The sequence below is a fragment of the Rutidosis leptorrhynchoides genome, chromosome 10 (genome assembly GCF_046630445.1).
Source record: "Rutidosis leptorrhynchoides isolate AG116_Rl617_1_P2 chromosome 10, CSIRO_AGI_Rlap_v1, whole genome shotgun sequence".
NCBI classification, from domain to species: Eukaryota; Viridiplantae; Streptophyta; class Magnoliopsida; order Asterales; family Asteraceae; genus Rutidosis; species Rutidosis leptorrhynchoides.
Window position 1 is genome coordinate 134,863,008 of NC_092342.1, and position 21,837 is coordinate 134,884,844.

A 21,837-nucleotide genomic window follows, 5' to 3' on the forward strand; every position below is an offset into this window, starting at 1 on the left:
TATGAAGAACACTTAGAACTTGAAGATAGAACTTGAGAGAGATCAATTAGATGAAGAAAATTGAAGAATGAAAGTGTTTGTAGGTGTTTTTGGTCGTTGGTATATGGATTAGATATAAAGGATGTGTTATTTTCTTTACATGTAAATAAGTCATGAATGATTACTCATATTTTTGTAATTTTATGAAATATTTCATGCTAGTTGCCAAATGATGGTTCCCAAATGTGTTAGGTGACTCACATGGGCTGCTAAAAGCTGATCATTGGAGCTGTATATACCAATAGTACATACATCTAAAAGCTGTGTATTGTACGAGTACGAATACGGGTGCATACGAGTAGAATTGTTGATGAAACTGAACGAGGATGTAATTGTAAGAATTTTTGTTAAGTATAAGTATTTTGATAAGTGTCTTGAAGTCTTTCAAAAGTGTATGAATACATATTAAAACACTACAAGTATATACATTTTAACTGAGTCGTTAAGTCATCGTTTGTCGTTACATGTAAATGTTGTTTTGAAACCTTTTGGTTAACGATCTTGTTAAATGTTGTTAACCCAATGTTTATTATATCTAATGAGATGTTAAATTATTATATTATCATGATATTATGATATATTAATATATCTTAATATGATATATATACATTTAAATGTCGTTACAACGATAATCGTTACATATATGTCACGTTTCGAAATCCTTAAGTTAGTAGTCTTGTTTTTACATATGTAGTTCATTGTTAATACACTTAATGACATGTTTACTTATCATTTATCATGATTAAACATAGTGTATTAATATCTTAATATGATTCATATGTATTTAGTAAGACGTTGTTATAACGATAATCGTTATATATAGTTTCGAGTTTCTTAATTCAATAAACTCAATTTTATGTATATAACTCATTGTTAAAATACCTAATGAGATACTTACTTATCATAATATCATGTTAACTATATATATAATCATATATATGTCATCATATAGTTTTTACAAGTTTTAACGTTCATGAATCACCGATCAACTTGGGTGGTCAATTGTCTATATGAAACCTATTTCAATTAATCAAGTCTTAACAAGTTTGATTGCTTAACATGTTGGAAACACTTAATCATGTAAATAACAATTTCATTTAATATATATAAACATGGAAAATTCGGGTCACTACACTTGGGGTCTTCACACGAATAGACTTTTCATGACATGAAATATCGGCTCTATAACGATCGAGCCAATCCATTCCAATGACGATATCAAACTCAACCAAAGTCATCAGGATGAGATTGATTTTAAACGTTTCGGTACCAAACACAACATTACAATCTTTACAAACATCAACCCCTAGCACCATCTTGCCATACGCTATTTCGACTTCCACCGGACGACTTAACTTAGCTAGCGGTTTATTAAGCTTAGACACAAATTGCGGAGCCACAAACGATAAATTAGCACCGCTATCAAATAGTATCCTTGCCGGATTAGATATAACCATGAAAGTACCTGAGATAACTTTGTAGGATTTTTTAGCTTCATCGTTGGTCATCAAATAGTTTCTTCCCCTAGCCGTACCTGCCGCCTTTTCTAGCTTCTTCATTTGGTCCCCTAACAATTTGGGACATTACGACTTTCGGTGCCTCGCTTTTTGACAATTAAAGCATGTGACCGTCTTGCTCAGACAATCACGGGAGAAATGACCCTTCTTCCCGCAACTATAACAAGTAGGTGTAAAAGTATTCGAACCACCTTTCTTCACTCTTCCGACACTTTCGGACCCGCCCTTGCTCTTCTTGTTGGAGTAACTAGATGCTTCAAATTTTCTCTTACTTGTCCCATAACTAACCGGACTCGGAGCGTGTGCTTCAAACCCTTTCGCCACCGCCAAAAGCTTAGCAAAAGTTTCAACATGACCAATACTAATTTTACCCTTCAAATCATCTCTAAGGGTTGCGTGAAAATCTTCCATCAACAATTGATCATTCCCCACATACTTGGGGCAAAAACGCGCTTTGGCGAGAAAGTTGGTTTTAAGAGTGTTAGGTCCAAAGACCCTTGACACATGTTTCTTAATTCGTTGTGCAACTTAGAAAGATCCGCTTGTGTACGATACTCGAGGAAAAACTCTTTCTTGAACTTTTCCCAAGACAACCCTACAAAAGTCTTTTCACCCACCATAGCAAGTTTACCGTCAAGCCAATCTTTAGCATTTCCCCTCATCAAACTAGTGGCAAGCCTTGTCTTCTTTTTGGGTGGGCATTCGTTAGTACGAAAATAACCCTCAACATCGGAGATCCAAGCCATACTTTTCATGGGGCCGGGATCCCCGTGAAAGTGAGGAGGCTTAGTCGCCATAAAGTTCTTGTATCGAAAGACCATTTCTCCCCCATGTTGAGGTCTAGGAAACCTCCTTTCAACTTCTTCTCTCACGGCATCGGCCATTTGTTCTCGAATTAAATCGACCACATGTTTCGAAACCGATTCTTCATGTATTTGCTTAACTTTTCATGAGAAAATCGAGATGTAGTTTTCTAGAGTGTCCTATATCTTGGTAGTCATTTCATCTTCCTCCACATGAGAGGGACCACCACCGTTATTTGTATCCATTCCATTTCTCGTCTTCATTCTAAAAATTGAAACGGATTAGATATCGCGTCGAAAACAATAAGGATATATGTGATGACCCGGGAATTTATGACTAAATTTAAACTTAATCTTTATATGTTTCCGACACGATAAGCAAAGTCTGTAAAGTTGAATCTCAAAATTTTGAAGCAGTTACATGAATGCAATTAACCTTTGGCTATGCCCACGATTCACGAACAACTATTAGTAAATAGATATGTATATAAATTATGTATATGTATAATAAATTGAAATATTAATTATTAGAATTAAATATATAAATAACTTACGATAAAATAAAACATGTTATTTAAAACGTGTTTAAATATTGAATATATATGGTTTCTAATATATTTAGAAAACGATGATAATACTCGTTTGTCATCTCGATTGATATTAAACAAGTTAAAAACGAACTTATGATAATATACAAATTAACGTTAGTTCATAATTAATGACGGCTTAACTATTGGTTTTTAATTCACATGTTTATTATTATTATTATATTATTTATATTATTATATATAATTCTGGTAGCCGTAATTTAGTCAAGATATCAATTAGTGATGTGTTACTATATTTGTTTGCTTGCTTTCTACAACCACTGAACCCATTAAATCATAATATATATATATATATATATATATATATATATATATATATATATATATATATATATATATATATATATATATATATATATATATATATATATATATATATATATATATATATATATATATATATACTTACATTCAAGGAAACCACACCTTTCTTATTTGTTTTCTGTGACTATATATGTACAAATAGATAGATGACGGGTGGAATCAATTATCACCAATTTTTTTCTGTTTCTTGTATGTATCAATCAAACAACCACCTTTCATCAATCATACCCCTTTCTTTGTTTCTAATCGATCCAAAAGAATATACTAACTTTCTGTGTCACGTCATTTTACATTCATATTCACATTAATATATAATTAATTATTATTATCATTTATATAATTACTAATTTTATTATAAATATTATTTATAATATCATTATTAATAAAGTTATTATTAAAATTATTATAAATATTGTTATTGCTATCACAATACAACTAATTATCATTATCACTAATAAAAGTATTATTATTATTATTAAATTAGTATTTTTATTATTATTATTAATATTAATAGTATTATTATGATATTTATTTATTAATAATTAATAAAATATATAAAAACAGATAATACAGCGTATATTTATAGGTACCGATCAGCTTTTATTTTATTTTTATTTCTTGTTTACCCGTGACTCTATGTCGAGCAAACCTCATCATCTTATATCAATCGACTACTTCAGAATTGTGGAAAAATTCATCGTTCAATTATTCATCATTACTCTCAATCATAATCACTTTGTAACATCTGATAACTGAAGAATTAAGCAGCGAAATTAGGCACCACTTCGGTTCCTCTGTCACGACAGGTTTAATCCAAAACTCAATTTAGAATCAATTTCCAAAATCTGTTAATGCAGTCTTGTAAGGAATCATCCACTCCAACTATCTGTAAATTTTGAATTTCCAATTCTTTCTCTTGATGTCGAATTTTGAATGTCAAACTTTTAAAATAAAAAGTCAACCATCATGTTCTTAAAGAAATTCAAATTGGTGTTTACGTTACAGGTTAAATTGATGATTCCATTAGATTCTAGGAACGATTTTAAATATAATTCGTGTAGTAACAATTTTCTAAAACCTTATCAAAATCAAAATCAAATTTTTATTTTTTTTACCCTTCGACGGACTCCAGCAGGGTCTGTTTAATATTTTTTTCTGTGTGTTTGTTTCTGTTATTCACATAAGTAATCCTTGATTTAATTTAGATGACAAAAATTGAAATTTGAAATGGTTGAGTAGTTTGAAGGGATTACAGTCGTTGGTGTTTAATGAAGATGAAGAACAAGGAATAAGAAAGAAGGGTTTATTTATAATTAGGATAGGAGTAATTCAGGAAAAACAGATTTAGTGATATGGTTAAGGGTGTTACCGGGTGGGCAAGAGGTCGTGGGTTCGAGCCCGGCTTCGTGCATTTTTTTTAAAAGGGCTCATTAAGGTAGTTTTCCTTGCTTATAAATATTTATTATATTTATTATTATTATTATTCTTATCATTATTATTGTCATTATTATTATTATTGTCATTGATAGTTATTGTTATTAGGATTAGTATTGTTGTTATTATTATTATTGATTATGGATATTAATTATTATCATTATGAACTTGATTGTTATTAGTATTATTATTATTATTGTTACTATGAATATGATTATCATTATTTCTATGAAAACAATAAACAAATTAATTATTAGTTTCATTAAAAATTAACACTTGTATCATTTTGTAATTAATAATATTATTATCAGTATTATTACTAGTATAATAATTATATGAATACATGAAAATTAAGATTAGGATTACAAAATTAATGTAAAAGAAACCATAGTCATTAGTTTGTAAATTAAACACGAAGGTTATGATTATTATGACTATGAATATACAGGTTTTAATAATATTGTCAATATTATAAACGTAGAAATCGTGAATATAAATATTATTATCAAAATTATTAAGATTTTAATTAAAGTATGTTTTAAATGAGTTATCAAAAGTCTTATAATTGTTGTTATCATAATTATCTTTATAAAACTTAACATTATTATCATTATTAACATCATAATTTCCATTAACATTATTATTATCACTTTTTGCTATATAGTATCAATATTATTACTAATACTAGTATTATCATAATTATTAATTTCACAAACAAATGATCTTCATAAACATATATTTAACTTAATTATACTAATAATTTTATATATATATAATGAAAATGTATATAATGAAACTTATTAATTTATTATATATATATAAATTATATCATTAATAATAAATACATATATATTGTTCGATTACAATTATGTATATTAATAAATATACAAATGATATAGGTTCGTGAATCCGAGGCCAACCCTGCATTGTTCAATATAGTCATATGTATTTTTACTACAAAATACATTAGGTGAGTTTCATTTGCTCCCTTTTTAAATGCTTTTGCAATATATATTTTGGGACTGAGAATACATGCACTGCTTTTATAAATGTTTTACAAAATAGACATAAGTAATCGAAACTACATTCTATGGTTGGATTATTAAATCGAATATACCCCTTTTTAGCTTGGTAGCCTAAGAATTAGGGAAATGGCCCCTAATTGACGCGAATCCTAAAGATAGATCTATGGACCTTGACATGTCCCATTCGGGTTACGAATGCTTTAGTACTTCGATTATCATGTCCGATGAGAGTCCCGGAATGATGGGGATATTCTATATGCATCCTGTTAGTTTGGTTATCAAGCGTTCACCATATGAATGATTTTTATCTCTATGCAGTTTGCGAAATGCCTGATACGAGAATGATGTTTATGAAAATAAAATCTTGTGGTCTATTATACTATCTAAAATGATTATTTATGATAAACTAATGAACTCGACACCTTTTGGTTGACACTTTAAAGTATGTTTATTCTCACGTATGAAAGAAATCTTCCGCTGTGCAATTGCTCATTTTAAAGATATTACTTGGAATCATTCATGACATATTTCAAAATACGTTACATTCGAGTCATTGAGTTCATCAAGATTATTATTAAGTCAATTATAGTTAGATATATTATAAAATGGTATGCATGCCGTCAATTTTCGATGTAATGAAAGATTGTCTTTTCAAAAACGAATGCAATATTTGTAAAATATATCATATAGAGGTCAAGTACCTCACGATGTAATCAACTGTTGTGAATCATTTATAATCGATATGGACTTCGTCCGGATGGATTAGGACGGGTCACTATAGTTGGTATCAGAGCGGTTGTAGTGACCCGAACTTTTCCATGTTTATATATATTAATTGAGATTGATATTTACATGATTAAATGTTTCCAACATGTTAAGCAATCAAACTTGTTAAGACTTGATTAATTGAAATATGTTTCATATAGACAATTGACCACCCAAGTTGATCGGTGATTCACGAACGTTAAAACTTGTAAAAACTATATGATGACATATATATGGATATATATATATATATAGTTAACATGATACTATGATAAGAAAACATATCATAAAGTATATTAACAATGAACTACATATGTAAAAACAAGACTACTAACTTAATGATTTTTAAACGAGACATATATGTAACGATTATCGTTGTAAAGACATTTAATGTATATATATCATATTAAGAGATATTCATACATGATAATATCATGATAATATAATAATTTAAAATCTCATTTGATATTATAAACATTGGGTTAACAACATTTAACAAGATCGTTAACCTAAAGGTTTCAAAACAACACTTACATGTAACGACTAACGATGACTTAACGACTCAGTTAAAATGTATATACATGTAGTGTTTTAATATGTATTTATACACTTTTGAAAGACTTCAATAAACTTATCAAAATACTTCTACTTAACAAAAATGCTTACAATTACATCCTCGTTCAGTTTCATCAACAATTCTACTCGTATGCACCCGTATTCGTACTCGTACAATACACAGCTTTTAGATGTATGTACTATTGGTATATACACTCCAATGATCAGCTCTTAGCAGCCCATGTGAGTCACCTAACACATGTGGGAACCATCATTTGGCAACTAGCATGAAATATCTCATAAAATTACAAAAATATGAGTAATCATTCATGACTTATTTACATGAAAACAATATTACATATCCTTTATATCTAATCCATACACCAACGACCAAAAACACCTACAAACACTTTCATTCTTCAATTTTCTTCATCTAATTGATCTCTCTCAAGTTCTATCTTCAAGTTCTAAGTGTTCTTCATAAATTCCAAAAGTTCTAGTTTCATAAAATCAAGAATACTTTCAAGTTTGCTAGCTCACTTCCAATCTTGTAAGGTGATCATCCAACCTCAAGAAATCTTTGTTTGTTACAGTAGGTTATCATTCTAATACAAGGTAATAATCATATTCAAACTTTGGTTCAATTTCTATAACTATAACAATCTTATTTCAAGTGATGATCTTACTTGAACTTGTTTTCGTGTCATGATTCTGCTTCAAGAACTTCGAGCCATCCAAGGATCCATTGAAGCTAGATCCATTTTTATCTTTTCCAGTAGGTTTATCCAAGGAACTTAAGGTAGTAATGATGTTCATAACATCATTCGATTCATACATATAAAGCTATCTTATTCGAAGGTTTAAACTTGTAATCACGAGAACATAGTTTAGTTAATTCTAAACTTGTTCGCAAACAAAAGTTAATCCTTCTAACTTGACTTTTAAAATCAACTAAACACATGTTCTATATCTATATGATATGCTAACTTAATGATTTAAAACCTGGAAACACGAAAAACACCGTAAAACCGGATTTACGCCGTCGTAGTAACACCGCGGGCTGTTTTGGGTTAGTTAATTAAAAACTATGATAAACTTTGATTTAAAAGTTGTTATTCAGAGAAAATTATTTTTATTATGAACATGAAACTATATCCAAAAATTATGGTTAAACTCAAAGTGGAAGTATGTTTTCTAAAATGGTCATCTAGACGTCGTTCTTTCGACTGAAATGACTACCTTTACAAAAACGACTTGTAACTTATTTTTCCGACTATAAACCTATACTTTTATGTTTAGATTCATAAAATAGAGTTCAATATGAAACCATAGCAATTTGATTCACTCAAAACGGATTTAAAATGAAGAAGTTATGGGTAAAACAAGATTGGATAATTTTTCTCATTTTAGCTACGTAAAAATTGGTAACAAATCTATTCCAACCATAACTTAATCAACTTGTATTGTATATTATGTAATCTTGAGATACCATAGACACGTATACAATGTTTCGACCTATCATGTCGACACATCTATATATATTTCGGAACAACCATAGACACTCTATATGTGAATGTTGGAGTTAGCTATACAGGGTTGAGGTTGATTCCAAAATATATATAGTTTGAGTTGTGATCAATACTGAGATACGTATACACTGGGTCGTGGATTGATTCAAGATAATATTTATCGATTTATTTCTGTACATCTAACTGTGGACAACTAGTTGTAGGTTACTAACGAGGACAGCTGACTTAATAAACTTAAAACATCAAAATATATTAAAAGTGTTGTAAATATATTTTGAACATACTTTGATATATATGTATATATTGTTATAGGTTCGTGAATCAACCAGTGGCCAAGTCTTACTTCCCGACGAAGTAAAAATCTGTGAAAGTGAGTTATAGTCCCACTTTTAAAATCTAATATTTTTGGGATGAGAATACATGCAGGTTTTATAAATGATTTACAAAATAGACACAAGTACGTGAAACTACATTCTATGGTTGAATTATCGAAATCGAATATGCCCCTTTTTATTAAGTCTGGTAATCTAAGAATTAGGGAACAGACACCCTAATTGACGCGAATCCTAAAGATAGATCTATTGGGCCTAACAAACCCCATCCAAAGTACCGGATGCTTTAGTACTTCGAAATTAATATCATATCCGAAGGGTGTCCCGGAATGATGGGGATATTCTTATATATGCATCTTGTTATTGTCGGTTACCAGGTGTTCACCATATGAATGATTTTTATCTCTATGTATGGGATGTGTATTGAAATATGAAATCTTGTGGTCTATTATTATGATTTGATATATATAGGTTAAACCTATAACTCACCAACATTTTTGTTGACGTTTTAAGCATGTTTATTCTCAGGTGATTATTAAGAGCTTCCGCTGTCTCATAGTTAAATAAGGACGAGATTTGGAGTCCATGCTTGTATGATATTGTGTAAAAACTGCATTCAAGAAACTTATTTTGTTGTAACATATTTGTATTGTAAACCATTATGTAATGGTCGTGTGTAAACAGGATATTTTAGATTATCATTATTTGATAATCTACGTAAAGCTTTTTAAACCTTTATTGATGAAATAAAGGTTATGGTTTGTTTTAAAATGAATGCAGTCTTTGAAAAACGTCTCATATAGAGGTCAAAACCTCGCAATGAAATCAATTAATATGGAACGTTTTTAATCAATAAGAACGGGACATTTCAGTTGGTATCCGATCGTTGGTCTTAGAGAACCAGAAAATTTGCATTAGTGTGTCTTATCGAGTTTGTTAGGATGCATTAGTGATTCTGGACTTCGACCGTGTTTTCTTTAAAAATGATTGCTTAACATTTTTGTTGGAAACTATATATTTTTAACATATGAATATTATGTGATATATTAATCTCTTAACGTGTTTGATATTATGTGATAGATGTCTACCTCTAGAACAAGTCCCATTGACTCACCTAATAATAATGAAGAGTCAAATGTAAATTGGAATGATTCATGGACTGATTCACAAGTTCCCGAAGAGGAACCGGAAGAAGAGTCGTAACCGGAAGAAGAATCGGAACCGGACGAAGAATCGGAACCAGAAGAAGAATCGGAACCGGTGGGGGAAATAATAAAACGGTTAAGTAAAAGAGAATCCTCAACCAACCGACCAAGGTTAATTATGGTCAATGGTGTTTCCTCCAAGGAAGCAAAATATTGGGAGGATTACCAATTCTCCGATGAATCGGATTCCGACGAGAATTCCAATGATGTTATAGAAATTACCCCAACTGAATTTAAAAAGGCAAAAGAAAATAATAAGGGAAAGGGCATAAAAATAGAGAAATCTAATTCCAACCCCGATGAACTTTATATGTATCGTCAACCCCCGAAGTTCTTAAGTTGTAACAATGACCCGGGAACCTCTAAACCACCAGGTTTTTCTAAACCAATGTGGACAATGACGGCTCGTATTAGGGGAACATCATATATCCCTAGAAACTTGGCAAAATGAACCAAAACCGAAGAAGAAGAAACGAGCGAGTCGGAATAAGATAGTTGTATTCGTGTGGTGTAATATATGTAATATAGTGTTCTTATGCTTTAAGATATATGTAAAAATTGCTTGTATTAATAAGTATTTTTTTATGAATCTAACTCTTGTCTATTTTACAGTTTAAAAACACAAAATGGATAGACAACCCAATATTTTAAGAGACCTACCCGGAGACATGATTGATGAAATCTTGTCTAGAGTTGGCCAGAATTCCTCGGCACAACTATTTAAGGCGAGATCAGTTTGTAAGACATTCGAAGAACGTTCCAAGAATGTCTTGGTTTATAAGAGACTTTCGTTTGAAAGATGGGGGATATCACATTGGGAAATCCATAAGTTACGATGTGTTTACTTTGACGCATATATTGCGGGGAACCCAAATGCTATTTTACGCAACGGGTTAAGAAATTATTTTGACTCAATATATCCGAATATTGGACTTCGTGATTTAGAAAAAGCGGCTAGCATGCAACATAAAGAAGCATGTTATGCTTACGGATTAGTAATGTTCGCTTCTCACCAAAGTGAGAACAAGAACATCGGGCTACAACTATTAAACAAAACGTTTCCACAAGTGACGGAGTCGGTAATTGGGGTAAGAAATGAGGTTTTTAGATTATTACGGGACTGTTGGACATTACGTAACCCTCGTCCCTTTGACGACGTTACAACACGCTGTCTTATCAACGGCCATAACGGTTATGTTGCACAAGACCAAGGATGGGAAGTAGTCCTAGTAAAACCAGAATGCATGACTTGTTTCTGGACGTATGAATTACGTGTCTTTATTGCCTTTGCTGAACGACTTGTGTACTAGCTAGAATTGTCTTCACAACTATCTTGTATCAAAGTTATTGTGTGCTATATTTCATGCTTTATGTAAAATAAGCGGTATTGTAAGTTTGTAAAATATTGTATAAAAGTTTGAACGCGAAATATTATTATAATCAGTTTTTCATATAGAATTGTAGTAGTTGAATTGTATATTAGCTACTAAGTATGAACTTAACGGGTAGGTACTACCCGAATTTAAACTTATAAAACGCTAATATGAAGAAAAAGCTTTTATAAATGAGTTCATATTATGCTACGAAATACTATTAACTACTCTTAATATTCTGTATGATTAACTTGTTCCATTTAACTATTTTGAAGGAAATGGCACCGACTACTCGACACACCGTGAATATGAATGAAGAGGAATTCCGTACTTTTCTAGCTTCAAACATAGCCGCAGTACAGGCTGCGCTACATACCAACAATAACCTTGGATCTAGCAGTACAGGAAATCGTGTAGGATGCACCTACAAAGAATTCACTGCCTGCAAACCTTTGGAATTTGATGGAACCGAAGGACCGATCGGATTGAAACGGTGGACCGAGAAGGTTGAATCGGTGTTTGCTATAAGTAAGTGTACTGAAGAGGACAAAGTGAAGTACGCTACGCATACCTTCACAGGTTCTGCGTTAACATGGTGGAATACCTATCTAGAGTAAGTGGGACAAGATGATGCGTACGCACTACCGTGGTCAGCATTCAAGCACTTGATGAACGAGAAGTACCGTCCCAGAATCGAGGTCAATAAGCTCAAGACAGAACTTAGAGGGTTACGAACCCAAGGATTTGATATTACCACGTACGAAAGACGATTCACAGAATTGTGCCTATTGTGTCCGGGAGCATTCGAAGATGAGGAAGAGAAGATCGACGCGTTTGTGAAAGGATTACCGAAAAGAATCCAAGAAGATATAAGTTCACACGAGCCCGCCTCCATACAACAGGCATGTAGAATGGCTCACAAACTAGTGAACCAGATTGAAGAAAGAATTAAAGAACAGACTGCTGAAGAGGCCAATGTGAAGCAAGTCAAAAGAAAGTGGGAGGAAAACGGTGATAAGAATCACCAATACAACAACAGCAATTACAACAATAATCGCAACAATTATCCCAACAATCGCAACATCAATCGCAACTACAACAAACGGCCCAACAACAACAACAACAACAACAACAGCAACTACAACAATCATCCCAACAACAATAATAACCGCAACAACAACAACAATCAGAAGCAGCTATGCCAAAGGTGTGAAAAGAATCACTCGGGGTTCTGCACCAAATTTTGCAACAAGTGTAAAAGAAATGGTCATAGCGCGGCGAAGTGTGAGGTCTACGGACCAGGGGTTAATAGAACGAAAGGAACAAATGGTGTCGGAACGAGTAATGGCGGAGCAAGTAGTGTCGGAGCAAGTTATGCCAATGTAGTTTGTTATAAATGTGGAAAACCAGGCCACATTATTAGAAATTGCCCGAACCAGGAGAACACGAATGGACAAGGCCGTGGAAGAGTTTTCAATATTAATGCGGTAGAGGCACAGGAAGACCCGGAGCTTGTTACGGGTACGTTTCTTATTGACAATAAATCTGCTTACGTTTTATTTGATTCGGGTGCGGATAGAAGCTATATGAGTAGAGATTTTTGTGCTAAATTAAGTTGTCCATTGACGCCTTTGGATAGTAAATTTTTACTCGAATTAGCAAATGGTAAATTAATTTCAGCAGATAATATATGTCGGAATCGAGAAATTAAACTGGTTAGCGAAACATTTAAGATTGATTTGATACCAGTAGAGTTAGGGAGTTTTGATGTGATAATCGGTATGGACTGGTTGAAAGAAGTGAAAGCGGAGATCGTTTGTTACAAAAATGCAATTCGCATTATACGAGAAAAAGGAAAACCCTTAATGGTGTACGGAGAAAAGGGCAACACGAAGCTACATCTTATTAGTAATTTGAAGGCACAAAAACTAATAAGAAAAGGTTGCTATGCTGTTCTAGCACACGTCGAGAAAGTACAAACTGAAGAAAAGAGCATCAATGATGTTCCCATTTCAAAAGAATTTCCCGATGTATTTCCGAAAGAATTACCCGGATTACCCCCACATCGATCAGTTGAATTTCAAATAGATCTTGTACCAGGAGCTGCACCAATAGCTCGTGCTCCTTACAGACTCGCACCCAGCGAGATGAAAGAACTGCAAAGCCAATTACAAGAACTTTTAGAGCGTGGTTTCATTCGACCAAGCACATCACCGTGGGGAGCTCCTGTTTTGTTTGTCAAGAAGAAAGATGGTACATTCAAGTTGTGTATCAACTACCGAGAGTTGAACAAACTTACCATCAAGAACCGCTACCCACTACCGAGAATCGACGACTTATTTAATCAACTACAAGGCTCGTCTGTTTATTCAAAGATTGACTTACGTTCCGGGTATCATCAAATGCGGGTGAAAGAAGATGATATTCCAAAGACTGCTTTCAGAACACGTTACGGTCATTACGAGTTTATGGTCATGCCGTTTGGTTTAACTAATGCACCAGCTGTGTTCATGGACCTTATGAACCGAGTGTGTGGACCATACCTTGACAAGTTTGTCATTGTTTTCATTGATGACATACTTATTTACTCAAAGAATGACCAAGAACACGGTGAACATTTGAGAAAGGTGTTAGAAGTATTGAGGAAGGAAGAATTGTACGGTAAGTTTTCAAAGTGTGCATTTTGGTTGGAAGAAGTTCAATTCCTCGGTCACATAGTGAACAAAGAAGGTATTAAGGTGGATCCGGCAAAGATAGAAATCGTTGAAAAGTGGGAAACCCCGAAAACTCCGAAACACATACGCCAGTTTTTAGGACTAGCTGGTTACTACAGAAGGTTCATCCAAGACTTTTCCAGAATAGCAAAACCCTTGACTGCATTAACGCATAAAGGGAAGAAATTTGAATGGAATGATGAACAAGAGAAAGCGTTTCAGTTATTGAAGAAAAAGCTAACTACGGCACCTATATTGTCATTGCCTGAAGGGAATGATGATTTTGTGATTTATTGTGATGCATCAAAGCAAGGTCTCGGTTGTGTATTAATGCAACGAACGAAGGTGATTGCTTATGCGTCTAGACAATTGAAGATTCACGAACAAAATTATACGACGCATGATTTGGAATTAGGCGCGGTTGTTTTTGCATTAAAGACTTGGAGGCACTACTTATATGGGGTCAAAAGTATTATATATACCGACCACAAAAGTCTTCAACACATATTTAATCAGAAACAACTGAATATGAGGCAGCGTAGGTGGATTGAATTATTGAATGATTACGACTTTGAGATTCGTTACCACCCGGGGAAGGCAAATGTGGTAGCCGATGCCTTGAGCAGGAAGGACAGAGAACCCATTCGAGTAAAATCTATGAATATAATGATTCATAATAACATTACTACTCAAATAAAGGAGGCGCAACAAGGAGTTTTAAAAGAGGGAAATTTAAAGGATGAAATACCCAAAGGATCGGAGAAGCATCTTAATATTCGGGAAGACGGAACCCGGTATAGGGCTGAAAGGATTTGGGTACCAAAATTTGGAGATATGAGAGAAATGGTACTTAGAGAAGCTCATAAAACCAGATACTCAATACATCCTGGAACGGGGAAGATGTACAAGGATCTCAAGAAACATTTTTGGTGGCCGGGTATGAAATCCGATGTGGCTAAATACGTAGGAGAATGTTTGACGTGTTCTAAGGTCAAACCTGAGCATCAGAAACCATCAGGTCTACTTCAACAACCCGAAATCCCGGAATGGAAATGGGAAAACATTACCATGGATTTCATCACTAAATTGCCAAGGACTGCAAGTGGTTTTGATACTATTTGGGTAATAGTTGATCGTCTCACCAAATCAGCACACTTCCTACCAATAAGAGAAGATGACAAGATGGAGAAGTTAGCACGACTGTATTTGAAGGAAGTCGTCTCCAGACATGGAATACCAATCTCTATTATCTCTGATAGGGATGGCAGATTTATTTCAAGATTCTGGCAGACATTACAGCAAGCATTAGGAACTCGTCTAGACATGAGTACTGCCTATCATCCACAAACTGATGGGCAGAGCGAAAGGATGATACAAACGCTTGAAGACATGCTACGAGCATGTGTTATTGATTTCGGAAACAGTTGGGATCGACATCTACCATTAGCAGAATTTTCCTACAACAACAGCTACCATTCAAGCATTGAGATGGCGCCGTTTGAAGCACTTTATGGTAGAAAGTGCAGGTCTCCGATTTGTTGGAGTGAAGTGGGGGATAGACAGATTACGGGTCCGGAGATTATACAAGAAACTACGGAGAAGATCATCCAAATTCAACAACGGTTGAAAACCGCCCAAAGTCGACAAAAGAGCTACGCTGACATTAAAAGAAAAGATATAGAATTTGAAATTGGAGAGATGGTCATGCTTAAAGTTGCACCTTGGAAAGGCGTTGTTCGATTTGGTAAACGAGGGAAATTAAATCCAAGGTATATTGGACCATTCAAGATTATTGATCATGTCGGACCAGTAGCTTACCGACTAGAGTTACCTCAACAACTCGCGACTGTACATAACACTTTCCACGTCTCGAATTTAAAGAAATGTTTTGCTAAAGAAGATCTCACTATTCCGTTAGATGAAATCCAAATCAACGAAAAACTTCAATTCATCGAAGAACCCGTCGAAATAATGGATCGTGAGGTTAAAAGACTTAAGCAAAACAAGATACCAATTGTTAAGGTTCGATGGAATGCTCGTAGAGGACCCGAGTTCACCTGGGAGCATGAAGATCAGATGAAGAAGAAATACCCGCATCTATTTCCAGAAGATTCGTCAACACCTTCAACAGCTTAAAATTTCGGGACGAAATTTATTTAACGGGTAGGTACTGTAGTGACTCGAACTTTTCCATGTTTATATATATTAATTGAGATTGATATTTACATGATTAAATGTTTCCAACATGTTAAGCAATCAAACTTGTTAAGACTTGATTAATTGAAATATGTTTCATATAGACAATTGACCACCGAAGTTGATCGGTGATTCACGAACGTTAAAACTTGTAAAAACTATATGATGACATATATATGGATATATATATATAGTTAACATGATACTATGATAAGAAAACATATCATAAAGTATATTAACAATGAACTACATATGTAAAAACAAGACTACTAACTTAATGATTTTTAAACGAGACATATATGTAACGATTATCGTTGTAAAGACATTTAATGTATATATATCATATTAAGAGATATTCATACATGATAATATCATGATAATATAATAATTTAAAATCTCATTTGATATTATAAACATTGGGTTAACAACATTTAACAAGATCGTTAACCTAAAGGTTTCAAAACAACACTTACATGTAACGACTAACGATGACTTAACGACTCAGTTAAAATGTATATACATGTAGTGTTTTAATATGTATTTATACACTTTTGAAAGACGTCAATACACTTATCAAAATACTTCTACTTAACAAAAATGCTTACAATTACATCCTCGTTCAGTTTCATCAACAATTCTACTCGTATGCACCCGTATTCGTACTCGTACAATACACAGCTTTTAGATGTATGTACTATTGGTATATACACTCCAATGATCAGCTCTTAGCAGCCCATGTGAGTCACCTAACACATGTGGGAACCATAATTTGGCAACTAGCATGAAATATCTCATAAAATTACAAAAATATGAGTAATCATTCATGACTTATTTACATGAAAACAAAATTACATATCCTTTATATCTAATCCATACACCAACGACCAAAAACACCTACAAACACTTTAATTCTTCAATTTTCTTCATCTAATTGATCTCTCTCAAGTTCTATCTTCAAGTTCTAAGTGTTCTTCATAAATTCCAAAAGTTCTAGTTTCATAAAATCAAGAATACTTTCAAGTTTGCTAGCTCACTTCCAATCTTGTAAGGTGATCATCCAACCTCAAGAAATCTTTGTTTCTTACAGTAGGTTATCATTCTAATATAAGGTAATAATCATATTCAAACTTTGGTTCAATTTCTATAACTATAACAATCTTATTTCAAGTGATGATCTTACTTGAACTTGTTTTCGTGTCATGATTCTGCTTCAAGAACTTCGAGCCATCCAAGGATCCATTGAAGCTAGATCCATTTTTATCTTTTCCAGTAGGTTTATCCAAGGAACCTAAGGTAGTAATGATGTTCATAACATCATTCAATTCATACATATAAAGCTATCTTATTCGAAGGTTTAAACTTGTAATCACTAGAACATAGTTTAGTTAATTCTAAACTTGTTCGCAAAAAAAAGTTAATCCTTCTAACTTGACTTTTAAAATCAACTAAACACATGTTCTATATCTATATGATATGCTAACTTAATGATTTAAAACCTGGAAACACAAAAAACACCGTAAAACCGGATTTACGCCGTCGTAGTAACACCGCGGGCTGTTTTGGGTTAGTTAATTAAAAACTATGATAAACTTTGATTTAAAAGTTGTTATTCAGAGAAAATGATTTTTATTATGAACATGAAACTATATCCAAAAATTATGGTTAAACTCAAAGTGGAAGTATGTTTTCTAAAATGGTCATCTAGACGTCGTTCTTTCGACTGAAATGACTACCTTTACAAAAACGACTTGTAACTTATTTTTCCGACTATAAACCTATACTTTTATGTTTAGATTCATAAAATAGAGTTCAATATGAAACCATAGCAATTTGATTCACTCAAAATGGATTTAAAATGAAGAAGTTATGGGTAAAACAAGATTGGATAATTTTTCTCATTTTAGCTACGTGAAAATTGGTAACAAATCTATTCCAACCATAAATTAATCAACTTGTATTGTATATTATGTAATCTTGAGATACCATAGACACGTATACAATGTTTCGACCTATCATGTCGACACATCTATATATATTTCGGAACAACCATAGACACTCTATATGTGAATGTTGGAGTTAGCTATACAGGGTTGAGGTTGATTCCAAAATATATATAGTTTGAGTTGTGATCAATACTGAGATACGTATACACTGGGTCGTGGATTGATTCAAGATAATATTTATCGATTTATTTCTGTACATCTAACTGTGGACAACTAGTTGTAGGTTACTAACGAGGACAGCTGACTTAATAAACTTAAAACATCAAAATATATTAAAAGTGTTGTAAATATATTTTGAACATACTTTGATATATATGTATATATTGTTATAGGTTCGTGAATCAACCAGTGGCCAAGTCTTACTTCCCGACGAAGTAAAAATCTGTGAAAGTGAGTTATAGTCCCACTTTTAAAATCTAATATTTTTGGGATGAGAATACATGCAGGTTTTATAAATAATTTACAAAATAGACACAAGTACGTGAAACTACATTCTATGGTTGAATTATCGAAATCGAATATGCCCCTTTTTATTAAGTCTGGTAATCTAAGAATTAGGGAACAGACACCCTAATTGACGCGAATCCTAAAGATAGATCTATTGGGCCTAACAAACCCCATCCAAAGTACCGGATGCTTTAGTACTTCGAAATTAATATCATATCCGAAGGGTGTCCCGGAATGATGGGGATATTCTTATATATGCATCTTGTTATTGTCGGTTACCAGGTGTTCACCATATGAATGATTTTTATCTCTATGTATGGGATGTGTATTGAAATATGAAATCTTGTGGTCTATTATTATGATTTGATATATATAGGTTAAACCTATAACTCACCAACATTTTTGTTGACGTTTTAAGCATGTTTATTCTCAGGTGATTATTAAGAGCTTCCGCTGTCGCATAGTTAAATAAGGACGAGATTTGGAGTCCATGCTTGTATGATATTGTGTAAAAACTGCATTCAAGAAACTTATTTTGTTGTAACATATTTGTATTGTAAACCATTATGCAATGGTCGTGTGTAAACAGGATATTTTAGATTATCATTATTTGATAATCTACGTAAAGCTTTTTAAACCTTTATTGATGAAATAAAGGTTATGGTTTGTTTTAAAATGAATGCAGTCTTTGAAAAACGTCTCATATAGAGGTCAAAACCTCGCAACGAAATCAATTAATATGGAACGTTTTTAATCAATAAGAACGGGACATTTCAGCGGTGGTCTTAGCGAACCAGGTCTTGCATAAGTGTGTCTAACTGATAGTCGTTAGGATGCATTAGTGAGTCTACACTTCGACCGTGTCTACATGTCAAAAGTTTTACTTATCATTTTTGTCGGAAATCATCTGCTTATCATCCTTAGGAAATTACATGCTCATTATTCTTAGTCTAGACACGTTTTACTGCATTGACTGCATGAATAGTGTATAGACAAAATTCATATCTTAGCGTATCTGACAATTCATATCTTAGCGTATCTGTTATTGTTACCTTTGCCTGACAGCTTCCGTAGATTCCTCCGTAACTTATGGAATTTTAGTATTATATATGCATATGTAAATTATGTATTGCAAGGTACTAATCTACATCCGATAATCTATTTCTTATCGAAAAGTCCTTCATCTGATCGTACGAGATGAATCCCTCAACTAGTTCGAATTCCTCGGATTCCGACAGCTATTCCGATATGGAGTTTCACCTATCAGCGTCACCAGAATGAATCAACCAATCAATCATCTCCAATTCATCTGATGGGTTCGTAGTCTCCTCAATCATTAGAGACAAGAAGAAGGTGATCCTTTTCATCCACCACATTGCCCTCTTGGCGAAGATCCTGAAACACTTACCCGCGAACCTGTCCAAAACACCATTTTCTCTCTCATTTCCAGCGTATCTCGTCATGATTATATACTATATCAAATTCTAGATCTTATTCATCCACTCTTCCGAACCGACAATCATCCCGGTGTAATAGAAGAACTCAACGAGCTTCGCACCCGAGTTGTAACTTTGGAAAAATATAGTGCAAAACGTACCAACTTCAACAACATCATCGGCACCAACAATATCACCAATATCAATACCAGTACCATCAACAACACACGTCTCAACATCACAATCCATACCTCGAACTTAATCATCATTTTACGTATCGTTCTACATCAATTATCTTCGTTTAGTATGGCGATTATGTAATCTCTAATGTTTTAGAGATTATATATTCTTGTTCTAACAATAAATCAAATGAGATTAATATCACATTAACACATTAAATCCATAATTATATCTGAAGAAAATATATATGTATATACATATTTTCATAAAGATTGTAATTAAAAATTGTTTCGTACAAACTGTTAATGGTGAAAATATTTTAACGGGTAGGTAATATTCGAGGAATATTTAGTTTTCACATTAGTAAGTTACACTGTACATTCTTCGAATCTGATTCAACAGTCATTTACTATCCTACTTACAACCATCGATATACGTATCCGTTCACCGCATAATAACCATTTTCATTCAATTTCATATTTAAATTTTGACCTATCAGAATCCAACAAGTGGCATAATGAAGAAAACATTTGACGAAATAAAAATATGATAGAAACAAACAAATTAACTACGAAAAATTTTGTTAAGAATTCACGCTAACTGTTCCTAGCTAACTGATTACATTTTATTTTATCGCAATTTATTTATCGCAATTTATTTATCACAATTTATTTATCGCAGTTTATTTATAACAATTTATATTCTCGCAATTTTATTTATCGTCATTTAATTTCTGTATTTATTTAATGCACTTTAAATATCGGGACACGTATACAAGGTCTTGACATATCATATCGATGCATATATATATATATATATATATATATATATATATATATATATATATATATATATATATATATATATATATATATATATATATATATATATATATATATATATATATATATATATATATATATATATATTATTTGGAATAACCATAGACACTCTATATGCAGTAATGATCGAGTTCTCTATACAGGGTTGAGGTTGATTCTATAATAATATATATACTTTGAGTTGTGATCGAGTCTGAGACATGTACACGGGTCACGACACGTATTAATTAATTCGAATATTATATATTAAACTATATATGAAATATTGTACTGTTAATTGTGGATTATTGACTGTGGACTAATGACATGGACAATTAAAATGAATTAAAATATTGATTATAATATATGAAACTAAATAATTCTTCAAGTTTGCCACTTGATTCCATCTTAAACGTCATTTGTATCTTGACAATTAGAATATGCGTTCAAACCTTTCTTGATTCTTAAAAACACCTCAATCGAGAGGATGAACCAACCGCACTTCATTTACGGAAGAAAAGATTGATGCGT